This window comes from Narcine bancroftii, chromosome 2, assembly GCF_036971445.1.
Source record: "Narcine bancroftii isolate sNarBan1 chromosome 2, sNarBan1.hap1, whole genome shotgun sequence".
In the NCBI taxonomy this organism is placed as follows: Eukaryota; Metazoa; Chordata; class Chondrichthyes; order Torpediniformes; family Narcinidae; genus Narcine; species Narcine bancroftii.
Window position 1 is genome coordinate 36,500,023 of NC_091470.1, and position 18,519 is coordinate 36,518,541.

Sequence of the window (18,519 nt, forward strand, 5' to 3'; positions counted from 1 at the left end):
CTTTGAAAAAGCTTGTAAGTCATTCTGATTATATAAATACATTGTGCAAATTGAAATTATTCTCCAAACTGATACATATCCTCGTGTAGCACTGTTTTCAAGGTTAATATGTTATTTCATTTATCTCTGGTACTTAATCCTCTCACTGATATATGGCTACTCCTTTTATCTTCTCCACTGGAGACAACATCCATTAACCCAACGGTCACTCCTCAACCTGGATGATTAGCTATCCTTCCCTTACCAATTTTCACTATGATTTATTTTCATATTCAGTATATTGATTTGCCTTTGGCATTGAATAATTATCATACATTAATAATTAATACTCTTTAAAAAACATTTGCATCACAATTTTAGTGCTCTTTAATATTACAAGTCTAAATCTACAATTTGGATTTTATAGTCGCACTTGACATGCAGTGAGCGAAAAAACCACACAGAGTCAAGAGTTGAACCAACTGACTTTAATAGAACTCTCACACGTTTAAATCCCACAGAACCTGATGATGCTTGTGACTCCTGGGACATTCATTACATCAGCTGCTAGGCTGTGGGCTTTCCCTGCACCTGGAGCTCTCACAGTCAGATCTGCCACAGACTTGCTCGCAATTCCTTTTTTTTTTGGAAAGCTTCATTTATAATATTTTAAAAGGATAATACAATTAAAAAAACCCTATTACAAAAAGACATTAGTAAAATACAAAGTCTTAAATTAGTAGATTAATAAACCACCTCAACCCCCACCCCACCACCCTCCCAAAAAAAAACAAATTACCCCTACTTCTACATATTAATGGAGCCTTACAAAATCTAAAAGTGCCTCAACATAACATATATAAAAAATAATTAAGATATCTTGATTAACATAAGACCCATATATTTTAAATATGGATCCCACATTTTAATAAATAAAGAATAATTATTATGTAATCTATGTGTTATTTTTTCTAAATAAATACAAGATTTCAATTCATTATGCCATCTTTCAAGACTAATCTCTACATCTTTCCATGTTACTGCTACACATTTTCTTGCAACAGCTAAAGCCAAACGAATAAAAGCAATTTGAAATTTATCCAATTTCAATCATTTTAAGTCCATCATAAATCCTAATAAAAATAATAAAGGATCAAATAATAACTGAATATTATATAAACATTCTAAAAATTGTCTAACTTTTAACCAAAAATTTTGCACCTTTTCACATAATCAAACCGAATGTAAAAAAATTCCTTTTTTTACTCGACACTGAAAACATAAGACTAAGTCCCTTAAACCATATCTTTTCAACTTCTCCAGTGTCAAATATTAACTGATGTAGAAACTAAATTATATCTTACATTAATCAACCTAGTTACCGCATTTTCACATATCTTTAACCAATCTTCCTCCAATATAATAAGTTGTAACTCCTTCTCTGAAGTGCCAGTTGATGTAGACAAAGACGATGGGGGTCAAACAATAATCATAGCTTTTATTAGCAGAAACTCATGGTTCAATAATGAAAGACCATAGGTGCATATACAGTTATATCCAAGGGGAGAGTCCTTAACAGTAGAGATAATGCACAGCCAATGTTAGTACAGCAAGGCTTGCCAGAGGGGAGATAGGCAGCTTGGCAGACATTCACCACAGTCTCCCCCCAGCAGAAGGAGGGTTAAAATCAAAAGGACAGCTGTTAGGAAAGACTGAAGCAAAAGATACATGGATAGATACCATGTTTGGCATTGAGAATACTCTAACAGCCAAAATACACCAGTGTCTAGCAAGCAATCGAAATATAATGAGATGTTTTATGAATATGTCAGCCTATCAGGTTGTTTACGAATTCTGGTGCTTCGTCTCAAAACAGGTGGCTTCTTTGCAACCTTGGGAACTGGTACAGGTCCTGGGTCTGTAGTGTGGGAAGGTCGGACTTCTGGATCCACCCCAGAATCACCAGCATGAGGCAGTGGAGCCTCAGCATGGCCACCTGAAAGCTTACTAGGGGGTCTCAGGCTGGGGGGGTGAGCCCAATCTCTCACGCTCACTCTGAGTAGGGGTGTGAGGAAGGGGTGAACCAGGCAAGGCCAGATCTCTTAGGGGTACAGTGTCAGTACTCCCGTCTGTGAATTTAACATGAGCGTAGTTCCGTGAACTACTCTTTGCAGACGATGCCGCTTTAGTTGCCCATTCAGAGCCAGCTCTTCAGCGCTTGATGTCCTGTTTTGCGGAAACTGCCAAAATGTTTGGCCTGGAAGTCAGCCTGAAGAAAACTGAGGTCCTCCATCAGCCAGCTCCCCACCATGACTACCAGCCCCTCCACATCACCATCAGGCACACAAAACTCAAAACGGTCAACCAGTTTACCTATCTCGGCTGCACCATTTCATCAGATGCAAGGATCGACAACGAGATAGACAACAGACTCGCCAAGGCAAATAGCGCCTTTGGAAGACTACACAAAAGAGTCTGGAAAAACAACCAACTGAAAAACCTCACAAAGATAAGCGTATACAGAGCCGTTGTCATACCCACACTCCTGTTCGGCTCCGAATCATGGGTCCTCTACCGGCATCACCTACGCCTCCTAGAACGCTTCCACCAGCGTTGTTTCCGCTCCATCCTCAACATTCATTGGAGCGCCTTCATCCCTAACATCGAAGTAATCGAGATGGCAGAGGCCGACAGCATCGAGTCCACGCTGCTGAAGATCTAGCTGCGCTGGGTGGGTCACGTCTCCAGAATGGAGGACCATCGCCTTCCCAAGATCGTGTTATATGGCGAGCTCTCCACTGGCCACCGTGACAGAGGTGCACCAAAGAAGAGGTACAAGGACTGCCTAAAGAAATCTCTTGGTGCCTGCCACATTGACCACCGCCAGTGGGCTGATATCACCTCAAACCGTGCATCTTGGCGCCTCACAGTTCGGCGGGCAGCAACCTCCTTTGAAGAAGACCGCAGAGCCCATCTCACTGACAAAAGACAAAGGAGGAAAAACCCAACACCCAACCCCAACCAACCAATTTTCCCCTGCAACCGCTGCAACCATGTCTGCCTGTCCCGCATCGGACTTGTCAGCCACAATCGAGCCTGCAGCTGACGTGGACATTTACCCCCTCCATAAATCTTCGACCACGAAGCCAAGCCAAAGTTAAGTTAAAGTTAAAAGTTGCGATTGGTATGCAGTAGCTGAACTGGTTGGACTCGGGGGTCTGTTTTACGCACCCGAGCGTGGCTCTTCAGCAGCACGGTTCCAGGCTCAGATAAACAGGCTGGCCAGTCCATCACAGTTCCTGATTTCCTAGGAAAGGGAAATATATGTTCATGAGGTGTTTGACTTGTTGCAGTACACAATAATGACTGAATAGAATGTAGTGCCTCAGGCAGCACCTCTTGCCACTGGGTAACAGGGTAACCATGTGTTTTTAAAGCAAGATTAACAGTCTTCCAGACTGTAGCATTAGCCCTGTCAACCTGCTCATTGCCCTGCGGGTTGTTGCTCGCGGTATGGCTGGTTGCAATCCCCTTTCGTAGCAGGGCTCGCCGCTGTTCAGCGCTCATGAATGCTGAGCCTCTATCGGTATAAATGTAATTGGGAAAACCAAAAATGCTGAAAATTCTGTCAAGTGACTTAATGACAGACGCTGATGAGATGTCAGGGCAGGATATCACAAAGGGAAACCTGGAATATTCGTCAATTACAGTAAGGAAATATACATTTTTGTTGTTGGAAGGTAACAGCCCTTTAAAATCTAAGCTAATCCTCTCAAAGGGTCGGGTTGCCTTGAAGAGAGTGGCCTTCAGAGCCTTGAAGTATTGCGGTCTGCATTCTGCGCAAACAGGACAGCTTTTAGTCAGTTTCCTGACTTCTTCCAGAGAGTAAGAAGGGTTGTTAGCCCTTATGTAGTGGAAGAATCTCGTGACTTCTGGGTGGCACAGTCTGCTATGGATCTCTTTTAGCCCCTCTAGCTGAGCGCCAGCAGCAGATCGTGACAATGCGTCAGAGGGATCATTTAACCTGCCCGCTCTGTACTGGATCTCATAAGTATAAGTTGAGAGTTCTATTCACCAGCGTGCCATCTTATCCTTCTTGATTTTACTTTTGTGTTTAGTACTGAACATGTAGGCTACAGATTTCTGATCAGTGACAAGAGTAAATTTTCTGCCAGACAGAAAGTGTCTCTAGTAGCGAACAGCTTCAATAATAGCCTGGGCTTCTTTTTCAATGGCTGGATGTTTAAGTTCAGGTCCACGTAACGTGCAGAAGAAGAATGCCACAGGTCTGCCCTTTTGATTAAGGGTTCCTGCCAAGGCACAATCTGAAGCATCAGTTTCCACTTGGAATGGGAGATCCTCGTCAATGGACGAGAGTGCAGCTTTGGCAATATCAGCTTTAATTCTCTCAAAAGCCTTTAAGGCCATTGGAGAGAGAGGAAAAGATTTAGTGTCAAACAGAGGGCGTGCCTTCATGGCATAGTCCCAAACCCATTTGCAGTAGTAGGAAAAGAATCCCATACACCTTTTAAGGGCTTTTGCTGAGTTTGGGGGTGGTAACTTTTTAAGGGGGGCCATTCTTTCTGGGTCGGGGCGGATTTCGCCCTTGCGGACAATGTAGCTCAGAATGGGTAGCTCTGTCGCGTTGAACACACATTTTCCCTCATTAAATGTAAGGTAGAGTTCTTGCTAAAAATTTCTTTAAGTTGTTGTCGTGCTCAGCCTGGGTTTTCCCACAGATAGTGACATTATCCAGATATGAGTTAATAGGCTACGTTTCCCTAAGTCCTAACAATCTTATCCATTTCCCTCTGAAACACTGACACACCATTAGTGACTCCAAAAGGTACCGTTTTAAACTGGTATAAACCTCCATCAGCCTCAAAGGCTGTATAGGGTCGTTCCTTTCTTTTAATGGGGATTTGGTGGTAAGCTACTTTGAGGTCGATAGTGGAGTACACTTTGATTTGCGCTATTTGATTAATCATTTCATTGATGCATGGCAGGGGGTTGCATCCAGGTTAGTGTAACGGTTGATTGACTGGCTGTAGTCAATAGCCAGTCATTTCTTAGTGTGGTTTTTCACAACTACCACCTGGGCTCGCCACGAACTCTTACTGGGTTCAATTACTCCCTCTTTAAGCAATCTCTGGGTCTCAGCTTTGATAAACTCACGATCCTCTTTGCTGTAAGAACGGCTCTTAGTAGTAATCGGCCGACACTCAGGGGATAAATCACTGAAAAGGGAGGGAGCTTTGATCTTTAATGTGGACAGACCGCAGTAACTAGCACAGGGGATGGAAAGTGTGGGTAGTGGCCCACAGAAATTTAACACTACACTGTTCATCTGGGATTGAATATCTAACCCCAGTACCACAGGGATGCAGAGCTCTGGCATAATAAAAGAACCACACATCAGCCAGGCAATGTCCCTGCAAATTTAAAGTAACGTTACACTTGTCCCGTACAGTTTTTGTAAGTTCACTACAAGCCATCAATATCTTTTAAAGTAACTTTACACTTGTCCTGTACAGTTTTTGTAAGTTCACTACAAGCCATCGATATCTTTTGGTTCACTGGATATCTCTGCAAATTTAAGGCTCTGGTAACTCTCTTGTGGATGTAGCTGTCAGCACTCCCCGAGTCTATTAGATAATCAAGATTCTCACCATTCACCTCCCCCTTCATTGTCAACCGTTGCAGTCCGTAACATCCCCCAAGCTTTGGAGTCAATTGAGCTATCACAGGGGATCTCACCTCGCCGTCACTTGAAGTCAATTCATCCTGCTCGTCTGAAGATTCCCCCTTTTCACAGTTGTCTTCCATTCCTGCAGCTCCAGGACACATTTTCTTGGTGCTTCTCTTCTTATTATCAGTGGGAGTACTTTTAGTCTTGCACGCTTTAGCAAAGTGGCCGAGTTTCCCACAATAGCTGCAGGTAGCAAATCGAGCCAGGCATTTCTGTCTGGGGTGCCAGCTGTTATCACAGAAGTAGCATTTTTCAGGAGTTCACCTTTTTCTTTCTGTCGGGGTTCCAGCACTCCTGGATGTTTCCTTTTCGGTTTATAGCATTTCACTGGACTGCATAGCACTTCTCAATGTTTTGGCTAGAGTGACTGCCCGGTCGTAGGTTAAGGGCTCCGTCTCCAGCAGCCTCTGTCGGATGTAATTGGAGTCAATCCCATTGACTAAAGCATCCAGCTACAAGGCATTGCGGTGTTGTTGCACATTGACTGCCCTGACATCACATTCATTTGCCAGTGAATCGAGAGCCAGTGCATAGACAGCATCACTTTCCCCGGGTTTCTGGCGTCTAGTCAGCAACTGGTATTGAGCAAGCACCACATTCCGTGGCGCTGGATAGTAAGCAGTCAGACATTCCCGGGCTATAGCCAAAGTGGTAGCTCCTTGCGTTACGGCGAAAGGGACCTCACCCAGCAGAGAGTTCAGGTGGCCCCACTGTATCGCCTCATCGACCACATTGTTTCGAGCCATGTAGTAATCGAAACAAGCAATCCAGTGGTTGAAAATTTCTCTGGCCCTCGGGGCAGACTGGTCAATTATCAGCTGCTCCGTCTTGAGTGCTGCATCCATTTCTGCTAATAAAATTGAAGTGCCAGTTGATGAAGTAGACAAAGACGATGGGGTCAAACAATAATCATGGCTTTTATTAGCAGAAACTCATGGTACAATAATGAAAGTCCATAGGTTATATCCAAGGGGAGTGTCCTTAACAGTAGAGATAATGCACAGCCAGAGGGGAGACAGGCAGCTTGGCAGACATTCACCACATTCTCCCATTTGTTTTTTTATTTTAAAAACACCAATTTTATTCATCTTCTCTTGCAACAAACTATACATTTCTGATATAAATCCTCTTTTCAAAGGTTCTGTAATTAATTTTTCAAATCTGGACAAATTAGGAAGTTTAATTTCCTATCCAAAATTTTCTTTTAAAAAAAGCTCATATTTGATGATAAGCAAATATTGAATTCAGTGAAATATGAATTTTTTCTTGTCATTGAATAAAGGAAAGAAAAACACCTTCTCAAAACAATCATCTGCCCTTCAATTACCTTTCAAATCCTATTCCTTTAAATAATGACTATCCATTGAAAATGGTATAATCCTATTTCTATATATAGGAGTCCGACCAGTGATTTTACCCTTCGCTCCAATTATACAATCTCTCTTGTACCAAATATCAATTAAATGTCTAAGTACAGGGACATCATAAAACTTCAAAAAATTTGGCCTCCACTATAAATAAAAGAATTTACATAATTTTCTGAAAGTTGAGTTAATTCTACTCTGGCCCATATAGGGGTTAGTTCCCTATCTAACATTCGATTAATAAATTTCAATTACGCTGCCTCATAATGTTTCAAAATTTGATAACTGAAGACCTCCTAACACATATTTCCAAGTCAACTTTTGCAGTGAAACTCTAGATAGTTTATTCTTCTACAAAAATAAATGAACTACAGCATTTAATTCTTTAAAAAAAATACTTTGGTATAAAACAAGGAAGGGATTGAAAAAGATACTGTAAATTGTTAGGTCTGCTTTGTTCATGAATGAGTGAGTCAAACACCAGACTGAGTCGAAACCAAGGTTCTTTGTTCTTTATTGCCGGATTGTAACACTTGCAACTAACAGTGTTAGTTGGAGAAGGCGCATTCTGCCGTTATCAGCAAGTGGTGTTTTTTATATACCTTAGGATACGTACTTAGTAAATTATTATACCATGACATTGTCCAATGAATAAACTGTTGCTGTCCCTCTCTGCTAGCCTCCTGCACATCAATTTGTCATCCCCACTCTTATCTTGAGAGTACAAGGTCACAACTGCATCTTGTTACGGCCCAGCACTGGGTGACTCCCTCTACATTCCCAGCTCATGATGTTTTTACCTAACAATACGTGGAAACACATTCATCTTAATACAATTCACCCTTCCTATTAAAGTTAAAGGTAAATCTTTCCACTTCTTCAAATCTGCTTTAATTTTTCTTAACAATGGTATATAATTCAACTGATATAACTGACAATATTCCACATTTATTATCACTCCTAAATACTTTATTTAATCAGACCAACGAAACTGGGTGATAATCTTCATTTGAATCACTTTTGTCCCAGTTAATTTTATACCCAGAGATTTTTCCATATTGTTCCAAACATGGTCTGTAAATACACTAAAGATTCTTTAGGATTTGTTAAATAAATTAACACATCGATTTGCCCACAATTCCGTGAGCCAGTTCAACTGTTGCATGAGTGATCTGCCACAATATAGTCATTTTCTATTTTAATTGAAGACAAGCTCAATGAGATTTACAGATAATTCATATTCTAACAGAGAAGGCCTTCTTGATTGAAGTTGATGCCACATGCATTCTCTGAATGCATTACTCAGTATCTTTGGGGTTTCACCACATTCACTCTCTAGCTTTGGTGAAAATCCAGTTTTACTAATAAATAAGTTTTCTGCCAATTCTTAATTCTGGTAAGAATAGACCTGTATATACATTTCATTTTGCACACAAGACACCACCTTCTGGCATTAATAATCCCAATTCCAGTTAAGTAGCATTATCCTAGAGTAGTTGCATCATAAATAGACAAAGTTGTCTCATTACTCTCCCTCTGGATGATGGGATAATTTAGGGTGAGATGTGTGTGGGGGAGGGGGGATATTTCAGTGAAGGATGTGGCTTGTGAGGGTGGCAGAGACCTAAGACGCTAAGTGAGAGGCAAGAAGGACAGAACGAATTGAGGAGAATGAAATGAGCCATACAAAGGAGAAGATGGCAAAGGAATGTTGTATCAAAGTTATACAGGACTGTTTGCAGATACAATAGAAATAACTGCTGCATATGACACACTTCATTGCTAAGTTATCTCAGAAACATATCTGAGACTATTTTAACAGCAGTACCCCGTTCCAGTCGGTCCACAGTCGTGACCTAACTTGTGGTGAGCCAAATTCAAGATACCTCACCACTCTTTTATACCCTTGTCACTTTTCTCAACTCCTACCTGGGTCGATCCTTTGTCCAGCTTGACCTATCACCTGACCATTGCCTCTAGCACAGCAGGTTCAAGTCTACAGAGACAATAGCTTGGTTACTGAGCAGCTAGATCCCCTACCTCTGCAGATAGACATTTGATCCCAGAAATTGTACCTTGTGTTCCCTGGCCAACATTTTAGGATTCTTACTTTGCAGGGTTCTGCTGGATTCCAAGCAAAGGTATGGTATCAGAAAAAAATCAAAGCAGTCATTTAAAGTTGGATGTGTCTGACTTGATGCCAGTCAGTCAAGCAGCATCCATGGAAAGATAAACCATTTAATGCATCCGTTGCCTCAGGTGCCCCACGAACTACCAAGCTTTTTCTCCCCACCCCCACTTAGGGCTTCAGGGGACCTGGTTCAGGAGGAGAGTGAACCCCCCTCTATCACTGAGCCAGAGCCCCAGCCAACTACCCTTCCATCATAGGTGGACCAGGAGTCTCAAGGAGCCCAAGGCCCCCTAGTACTAAGGTGCTCCACCAGGATCTCCAGTCCCCTGGGCCACCTGAATTTGTAAATAGTATTGTAAATATTTCTCTTCTGTGTCTATTACCGGCTTCTGATCCTTGTTCTCTTCATCCACGGACCTTTAACTCTGAAGGAAGGGGTGAATATAGTGAGCTGGGATTCACTAGAAGTGTCCTGTTCTGATGACTGGTCCCCCGGGGGCCTGTATATAACCTTTGTTTCCGCCTAAACCCAGAACCCCTCTGAAGCCTGTTCATGAATCCTACCTGTGTTGTAGTTAATAAAAGCATTAGTTCTCCCTCCAATCAAGTGTGAGCTTTTATCTACAATGCACTAACCCTCTTGATCTGCCAAGTGGCCATGCATTCCTTTTCTCTCTGAAACCACACATTGCTAGGTGACCAAATCCTGAAGTGTCAATCAACATAACGATGAGCCACTCAAGGCCTGAAATCCAAAAGTTCTATTTGTCACTATTTAACCATAACATGCAGGCTCCATTAGTTACTGAAGAGTATGAAGGTGAACACTAACAGTTTTGCTCTGAGAAATACCACAATGCTTTGCACATAGGAGAGTCCAGATGCTGGAAACTGAAGCTAAACAAACTCTGTTGGAGGAACTCAGAGGGTCAAGCAACCTGACTGGGAGAAAAAAAATGATTGATGTTTCAAGCCAAATGTCTCAATGAAGAGTTTCAGCTCAAACTATGACCATTCCTTTCCTTCCACTGATGTTATTTGACACTCTGGGTTCCTCCAGCAGTTTCTTGCACCTTTCACTTGGCTGAATTTGCCGTGCTGGGTCTCCACACTAGATGGTGCTGTTGTACATATTACAGCAGAGTCTGTCCAATTAGATTTCTGAGGTAGGTGGCAGTGATTGACCACAGAAGTTTTGAAGAATTTCTCAAAAATGATTCAGGCTTGTTCCTCTCCAATAGCCGGATCATGAGTTCTGAAGCCAAAGACATCCTCTGTAATTTCAAATGATCTTATTTCTACCATATATCTCACCTCTAAACTAAAATTTTGTAGACATTAGACCTTTTTCAATTTAAAATTTTCATAATTTTACCCATCATTGTCCTTTTGTTCTCTTATCCCCCTTGCCCTTTTTCATCATTTAAAAGCTTGCCTATTTCTATCTTTCTCTGGCCTAATCACAGTTCACTAACCTGAATGTCAATCCATTGATATCTTTCCATTGATGCTGCCTAACATCCTGGGTAGTTCTAGCAATTTTTACTTCAGTTTCTACCATCAGCAGGATTTTTCTTCAGTTTTCTAAGTAAACTCTGTTATATTTCTTTTATTGTAATGAAGAAACGTGGGTTCTTTTAAAACAATTACATGTTAATTGTTATAGAATTCATCACCGTGTGGAGGCATTCATCTTGAATCCAACCGAAGCTGCCACAAACTAATTTATGTCTCCTTCTAGTGGTCAAGAGGATCACTAGCACTCTATCATTACATCTTCTTTCCTTGAGATGCTTAATCTAACAACAAGATACACTAATACAGTATTCATTTCAATTTAAAGTTCAACACAAATGTAAACTCAACATTAGCAGCACAAACGTTTTAAGTGTGCAGTTCTTTTTCTTTTCGAGATTCAGTCTACTAGGTGCTTTGATAATGTGTGGATCTTCTTAACACAGGTACTGCGTCGGCTCAGCTGGTCCACAACTGTCTAGCACTGGTGGTGTTTCCTTTGTTGCTGTGCAGGCTGGATCCTCTGCATTTGCACTTCCTACAGTGTCTCTTGTGTTTTCAGCAGGCTCGATTCCTCCTCAGTATTTGACCACCCTCTGTTCTGACAGTGTTGGATCTTGGATTTACTTCCTCCAGAACAGTGGTCTTCTTGTCCCAAGTGTTGGAATCTCTGACTCTCACTGTGTCCTGTTGTGCCAGTGTCCCTAAGCTGCTTGCTGACCTTTCATAGTTTGCTTTTTGATTGCATTGCAGATGCTTTTCTTTCTATTTGACATCTTCGGCATCCCTGTTTTTGTTTGGGTCTGCAGATTAGGGAAGTGTGGTGCATAGTCTATGTCCCATCGGAAGCTCGGCAGGTGACGTGCCACGTTCAAGTGGTGTAGCTCTGTAACTCAGTAGAACTCGATAAGGATCTGAGCCTCTGTCTAGTGCTTTCTTGAGCAACTCCTTTCTCTGTTTTACCATTTGACTGTGGATGCAGAGGACTTGAAGTCACAAGTCGAAAATTATACTCTTCTGCAAAGTTCTGGAATTCTTTACAGCTGGAGCATGGTCCATTGTCACTGCAGATAATTTGAGGAATTCCATGTCTTGCAAAGATTGATTTCATATATTTGATCACATGAGCAGCGGACATATTAGGAAGCAGTGCAATCTCCAGATAGTTCAATAGATAATGAATAAGCAGCAAGTAATTATTTCCATCCATGTGGAACAGATCTGTCCTAACTATTTGCTATGGTTTTGCTGGTACATCAATTATGACCATGGGTTCCTTTGTCTGTTTTGCGTGATGTTTCAAACAGGGCTTACAGTTGGAAACCATCCTGTCAATGCCAGCATTTATCCCTGGAATTTTTCCATTCCAAGGTGTCCTCATGCAGCATTTTCAGCATCTCTTGTGGCAGTGATTGAGGAATGATAATTCTGCTCTTTCTGAGTAAATGCCCATTGACAATGCTCAGCTCAGCTCTGATGTTGTAGTATGGCTGACATTCACCTCCAGACCATCTTTCATTAAGATCCTTGATAATTTTCTGTAGAACTGTGTCCTTTTCAGCTGTGATCTGCTTGGATTTCATGTCAGATACGGGAAGAGATTCAGTGATCAGGTTCACATGGAGATTCACATCTGTCTCTGTGGAATTCTAATTTTGTACTTCACTCTGTGTTGTTGCCCTAGATAACGCATCAGCTAACACAATACGTTTCCCTGGTGTGTACACGCTCTTGACTGGGTTTAAGTTTTCATATGCTTTTTCATCAAGCATATGGGACTACTGCGAACCCATGGAATGTCCTGTGGCGCACCAAGCTATATGGTGGGGTTGCCATTGACCTAGTTGCTGCATCACACCCAGCGACTCATCTCTCTCTCTCTCTCTCTCCCATTCCGCCAAGGAGACTGGCAACAGCCGCAGCAGGTGGAGTCTCAAACTCGGAGTGGTGGTGTTTCTACCATCAGAAATGGAGTTTTGGAGCCTGCCACTGCCATCCATCTTGGTCTCATCTGGGAAACACTGGGGCTAGCCGTCGCAGATGGCCTCTGAGACGGCCTCCTTTATCTATGGGATCAGCACTCAGAGTGGTGTTTCCTTGTGGACACAGGGGCAGAGGTCAGCATCTTTCCCCTCTTGAACTGACACACCTGTGCTGGGAAGTTGAGACTGTCCTTCACAGGGCCAGTCGGTGCTAGGAATTGCGGGGCCCAATTAGAAAATTGATAGTGGGGCCTCTACAAAAGTCGAAATTGATGTTTTATGTAGTATGCCAGTCTTAGCCAAAAAGTATTAAATGCTTGATATACTAAATATTGAAAGACAATATGAAAGTTTTAATTTTTTAATACAAGTTAAGACAATTACAGACATACTGTTTATGCAGGTCTTTTAGAAACAGACTTTTCTGGCTTTTTTATTTGCAAAATCTTTCAAAATAATTTCAAAGTCAATGGTTTTAGTAATGTCATTTTCTATAGATAGCATCGCCAAATTGTTTAGTCTCTCTTGTGAAATTGTTGACCGTAAGTATGTTTTAATCAGTTTGTTTTGAAATTGTTAAGTAAATCCTCAAAGCAATAAAAACATTACGAAATGCTGTGAATTGATTGTTTACTACCAGGTATTCAAACAGAGCTTGAGGCTTAAAGACACGGAAGGGAAGAAAAGTTTTCAGAGCTTTAAGTTCTTCGGCCAACAGATAACCATCCACGTCTTTAGTGGTTTCAGTAACTACCCCTCCATCAGTGCTCTCTTTTAGTATGGTGTCAGTTAAAGCTGCTTCAAGGTCTGCTGTGTGTTTCCTTATTTCTGCCTTTTGTAAGCTCTGAAAGTTATTTAAAATTCCAAATAATTTTACATGGCTTTTAAGCTGCTTAAATCTCGGCTCTAAAGATTGAATAGCTTTGTCTAGCACTAAGTTGAAGCACTGAACTCTGTATGCTTCTTTTGGATCATCTAAAGCTTGATCTTTTACCTCATATGAAAACATTCTCTTCCTTCTACATAGTTTTTTTTTCTTGAAATTGTCTAAACTCCAATGGTAATTCAACAGCTTCAGCCAATTCATTTATGCCTATTAGGACATCATTAAAACTGCCCTCTCTATAAATTTTTAGCCATGATAATAGTTTTTCAAATGATTCCATGCCTTCATCAATGTCCTTTGTTTCACCTTGTAGTTCCTTGCTTACATAGTTAACTTTAAAAAGTACTTCATGCCAAAATATCAAAGAAACTAAAAATTTGTAGTCTTTTAGCTGGTTTGCTAAAGATTCAGCTTCTGCTTTTACCTTGGGCTCATCTGTTATCTCTGATATTTCCACAAGTGCATCATATACTTCTCCAACCTGATAACGAATAGCTTTAATACTATCAATCCGACATTCCCACTTTGTGTCGCTCAAGGGTTTCACTGATAGCCTGGGTACATGTTTGTTAAAAACTGCCCACCTCTTAGCTGATGCTGATTACGATATGTAGATCCTTTGCAAGATCCCAAAGAATGTTATAGCATCTGGACAACACTTGGTTACATCTCCGAGTAAAAGGTTATAATTGTGACATGCACAGGGTACAAAGAAATCTCTTGAGTTATCCTTCAACAGTTGTGCTTGTACTCCAGATGTGTGACCTTTCATGTTGCTACCGATGTCATAGCCTTGGCCTTGAATATCTTTCACCTCTAAATTTAATTCCTTCAGTGTGTTTAATAATGTTTTATGTAAATCTTCTCCTGTGCTACTTTCAACCTGCATAAACTTTATGAAATGTTCATAAACACCTGAAGGAGCCAAGTTACCATCAGACACATACCTGATCGTTAGAGACATTGGCTCTTGGTGACTCATATCAGGTGCGCAGTCGAAAATGATGGCGTAGTACTTAGCTCCTTTTACGTGTTTCAGTATCTCATTCAAAACAGCTGTAGCCATAATGTCCAGTAGTTCATTCTGAGTATCTTTTCCTAAATAGTGATTATGAATTTTGTGGGTTTTGACTTTTCGCAAATGTTCTTCAAGAGCAGGGTCAGACTTTCCAAACAGCTCAACAAGACCTAAAAAGTTTCCACTGTGTACACTCTCGTTACCAACTTTTTCCTCTGTTCCTCTAAATGCTAGATTTCTCTCAGCAAGAAACTACGCTATTGCTACTAGCCTTTTGAATACTTGCTGCCAGTTCTTTGCATGTTCATTGACGATTATTTCAAGTTCTTTGTCAATTGTCTGTCCACTACAAAGTCTTTGGTGTAACTCCCAGAAACTCCTTGTGGCTTCATGCCACAACCTTGTATGAAGATTAGACCATTTGTTGAATTCACTTTTTGCTAATGCACTGGTTGTGTTCTTACTAAAAAGCTTACAATAAAAGCAATAAATTCTGTAGGAAGTCTTCCCCATTTGGAAGTTTTCTCTTACAGTGAAACTTTGAAAAACACAATCCCTTTTCATTTTGTGGAAAGTTGTTCACTGAAATAGGAGGACCTTTCATTGTTAAATAATCTCTTACATTTTGATTTATATATGCTGGTCAGTTGGCTGGGTCATCATAAATGTTAATTACAACTGTATTCACGGATGATCCATCATTGCGTGGTGCTTGGGCTTGGTCTTTTTCAGCTATTAGTGAACTTTCCGCTTTGGCACTGTTTTCTGATGTATTGAGATCGTCTTCAATTTGATTCACAGCTGCGTCATCCTTTTCTAACTTGTTATCAATTTCATTATTGTATTCATCAAATGTAATTGCACTCAAGGCTGTATTGTCATTTTCTGAATTGTTTTTGTTTTCTTCATCCTCAATACATGAGCATGACAAGGAATTTTCTGAGAGTACCTCTATGATTTTCATTTGCAGCTGCCTTAGCCTTGGCCAGTGCTCGTTTCTGGTTGCTGTTTAAATATTTACGCCCTTTATCTTTATCTCTGCTTGTGCTTGCCATGTAAAATGACATATAAATTTTAAGCTGCTAATTCTCTGGGCTATATTTTTAAGGTAAAAAAGGTAAAAGAAGTATATTTTAAAATGTTTAGACTTAAAATTACACAAAAAAACGACGTTAGCAATTTGTTATAAAATTGAACTTGACATCCCTGATAACATGTTTACGTTGTTCCAACAGTGGAACAATGTTGTCATCGTCGTTGGTACAACGTAAGAAACCAAAGTCAATCCCACATAAAATTTTGCTCATTAGCTTTACATTGTTCCAGCGTCAGCTGCTGACCTTGGATCAACGCACCCAGCTCTCAACTTGTGAACGCCACCGAACAGCAAAACAAGCGACCGATTCTGGATTTGTTGAATGACGACAACTTCGAATAAGGTACTTTTTTTAAGTAACGGTTAGGTTAGTTAGGTGAGGTTAGTTAGTTAAGGTTACATTCCAGAACGGGGGGACGCACTTTAATTTTGCCGGTTTTTTAGCCGATTTTCTAATCAAATGTCTAGCACTAGTTTGTCACTAGATATTTGGCTAGAAAATCGGCAGAAAAACTGATGCGTGTAATGGATGAAATTCGCTCCCGAAGAAAACAATTTCCGCATGGTCAAGCTAAACTGCACCTGTTCCAAATCACCAAAAACATGAAATAGGCTATATTAAGCCCTAGCAGTACAATAGCATAGTTAGTAACAGTAGCCTAGTACTATTTTGACATTAAATTAAACCATTGCAAAATTATGAAACAATGACAGAGGCAGCCTTGCTAAGAATATCTGGATCTTGTAAAGATGAATAACCCCAAGATGTACAGTACATGCCCCTATAGCTGAATAACCTTGTAAACCAGCTCGTAAAGATGTAGGCTATAACCCCCAACAGCGACCTAGCCTAGTAAAGATCAACTTAAACTAACCTAACTTCGGGGTTATTCATCTTTACAACCCAAATATCCTAACCAATTCCATCTATGATTGCTAATGTTGTCAGAAATTCTACGCTTAGGGCCTCGGCTATTTACGTTCAGGCTAACTGCTTAAGCCTAGGCTATAGGCTAGGCCCCAGGCTAACATGATGCTCTCTCAATCTCATATTAAAGTACAAGTTCTCTTATTGAGTAGCCTATAGCCTGTTTTGATCTTGACAATAATGAGATGCTTCATCAGCTCTGGAATACATCAATCTTACTGGGTGAAATGAATATGGAACATGAAACTTTTGGCTAGGGAGACAAAGGAGGCCTATAGCCAGTAGTTTAATCGAAGACATATTTCCTAAAAATATTTCACTGAGATAATACGATCAATTAAGGGCAATAACTTCATGAGTTCACTGACAAATCCCTCAGTTTATAAGGCCTAGCATTATTATTTTCTTACCAAGGTCTGCTGTGTGTTTCAAGGCCTGGGCTCAAACTCGTGCGTGGGGCCCAATTTGGTCAAATTGGTCAAATAGGCTTAAAACTGCTCCAACAATAGCAGCATATGCATGTATGGGGTGAGAACCATCCCTCTCAAGTTTGGCTCCTGCTGTTTTTCCTGGACTTTCTCTTTGACTGACATGTCTCAGCCCCTACTGGGTGCAGGCTTCCTTCAAACCCATTGCCACCTGGTGGACATGAAAGGACACATCTGGCCAATTCCAGGACCTTCCAGACCTTCACCCTTGGAGAATCCAAGTTCCTGGCCCTCCACCTTGACTCAGTAACCTTAGGAACAAAATGTACTCGCATTTTATACAACATCTTATATAATTGCAGCTCTGCTGTAGATACCTTTTCAGATCCAGTGGCATTTGTTGCATCCTTAAAGCAATCTGACAATGTTAATATGTGAAAGTTGAGACAGACTTTGCATTTACCCTGAAAGTAGCAAAATCTTGGAATGCAACAAACATAAAACCTTTTGGAATGAGTCAGATGTCTTTTTCTTTTGTATATGCATTTCTCCAATCTTCCTGATGGCAAATCAAGTTACATGTGGGGAAAGAGAGGAATATTTTTGTATAAAATGCGAGTACATTTTGTTCCATGTAAAAGGTAAAAATGAAGAACCATTGTTCTCATTTCAAGCAAGACAACTTTGCAAGTAATATGAAAATAATCAAAACCAATCATTATGATTCTCATTGTATTTAAGTTAAATATCTTCTAAAGACATCATTGCTGTCACCAATATTTGGTTATGGTTTCAGTTGGATTTTCTTTGCCTTCTAACAATTGTTGGAACAATAAAAACTGAGGTACTACAATTGATTATGCTAAAATAAAATTGATATGGACACACACTAAACTGATTTTTTAATGTTAAGCATTGAAATTTCAGATGACCATTGATCTGAAGGTTTCAATGCAATTATAAAGTTAGGTCTTAAATGATAACTACTATAAGGCATTTAGAGTGTAGTTTTCTGCCTGATCGTTTTGGTTTGTCAAACTATCGAGAATAACTTTATCTTATTCTTTTGGACTTCCTGGACACCTCTTAAGATCAAGGGTGAAAATTTTTAATTTCCTCATCTTAAACTTTTACCATGGGAGCTGGATAGTAGGAAGTGATGACAGGGTGCAGAGCTCTATGCCTGGAGATGGCCATGCAGACTACATGTCAAAACCTGTGCTATAATTAAGTTCCATAAACTGGCTAGCTCCTTCTCACACTACTGCTACCAGTGTTAAAGTGGCAATCTAAACAACCATTATCTTTGAAGCTACAACAATTCTCCATAAACAGCTTTTTAACACAACATGTATATTACACACAGCAGATTGCCCATTTTCTCACACTTGAGGGATTTTCACTTGTATTTACCTGTAACACTAACCAGATAATAGCACTACT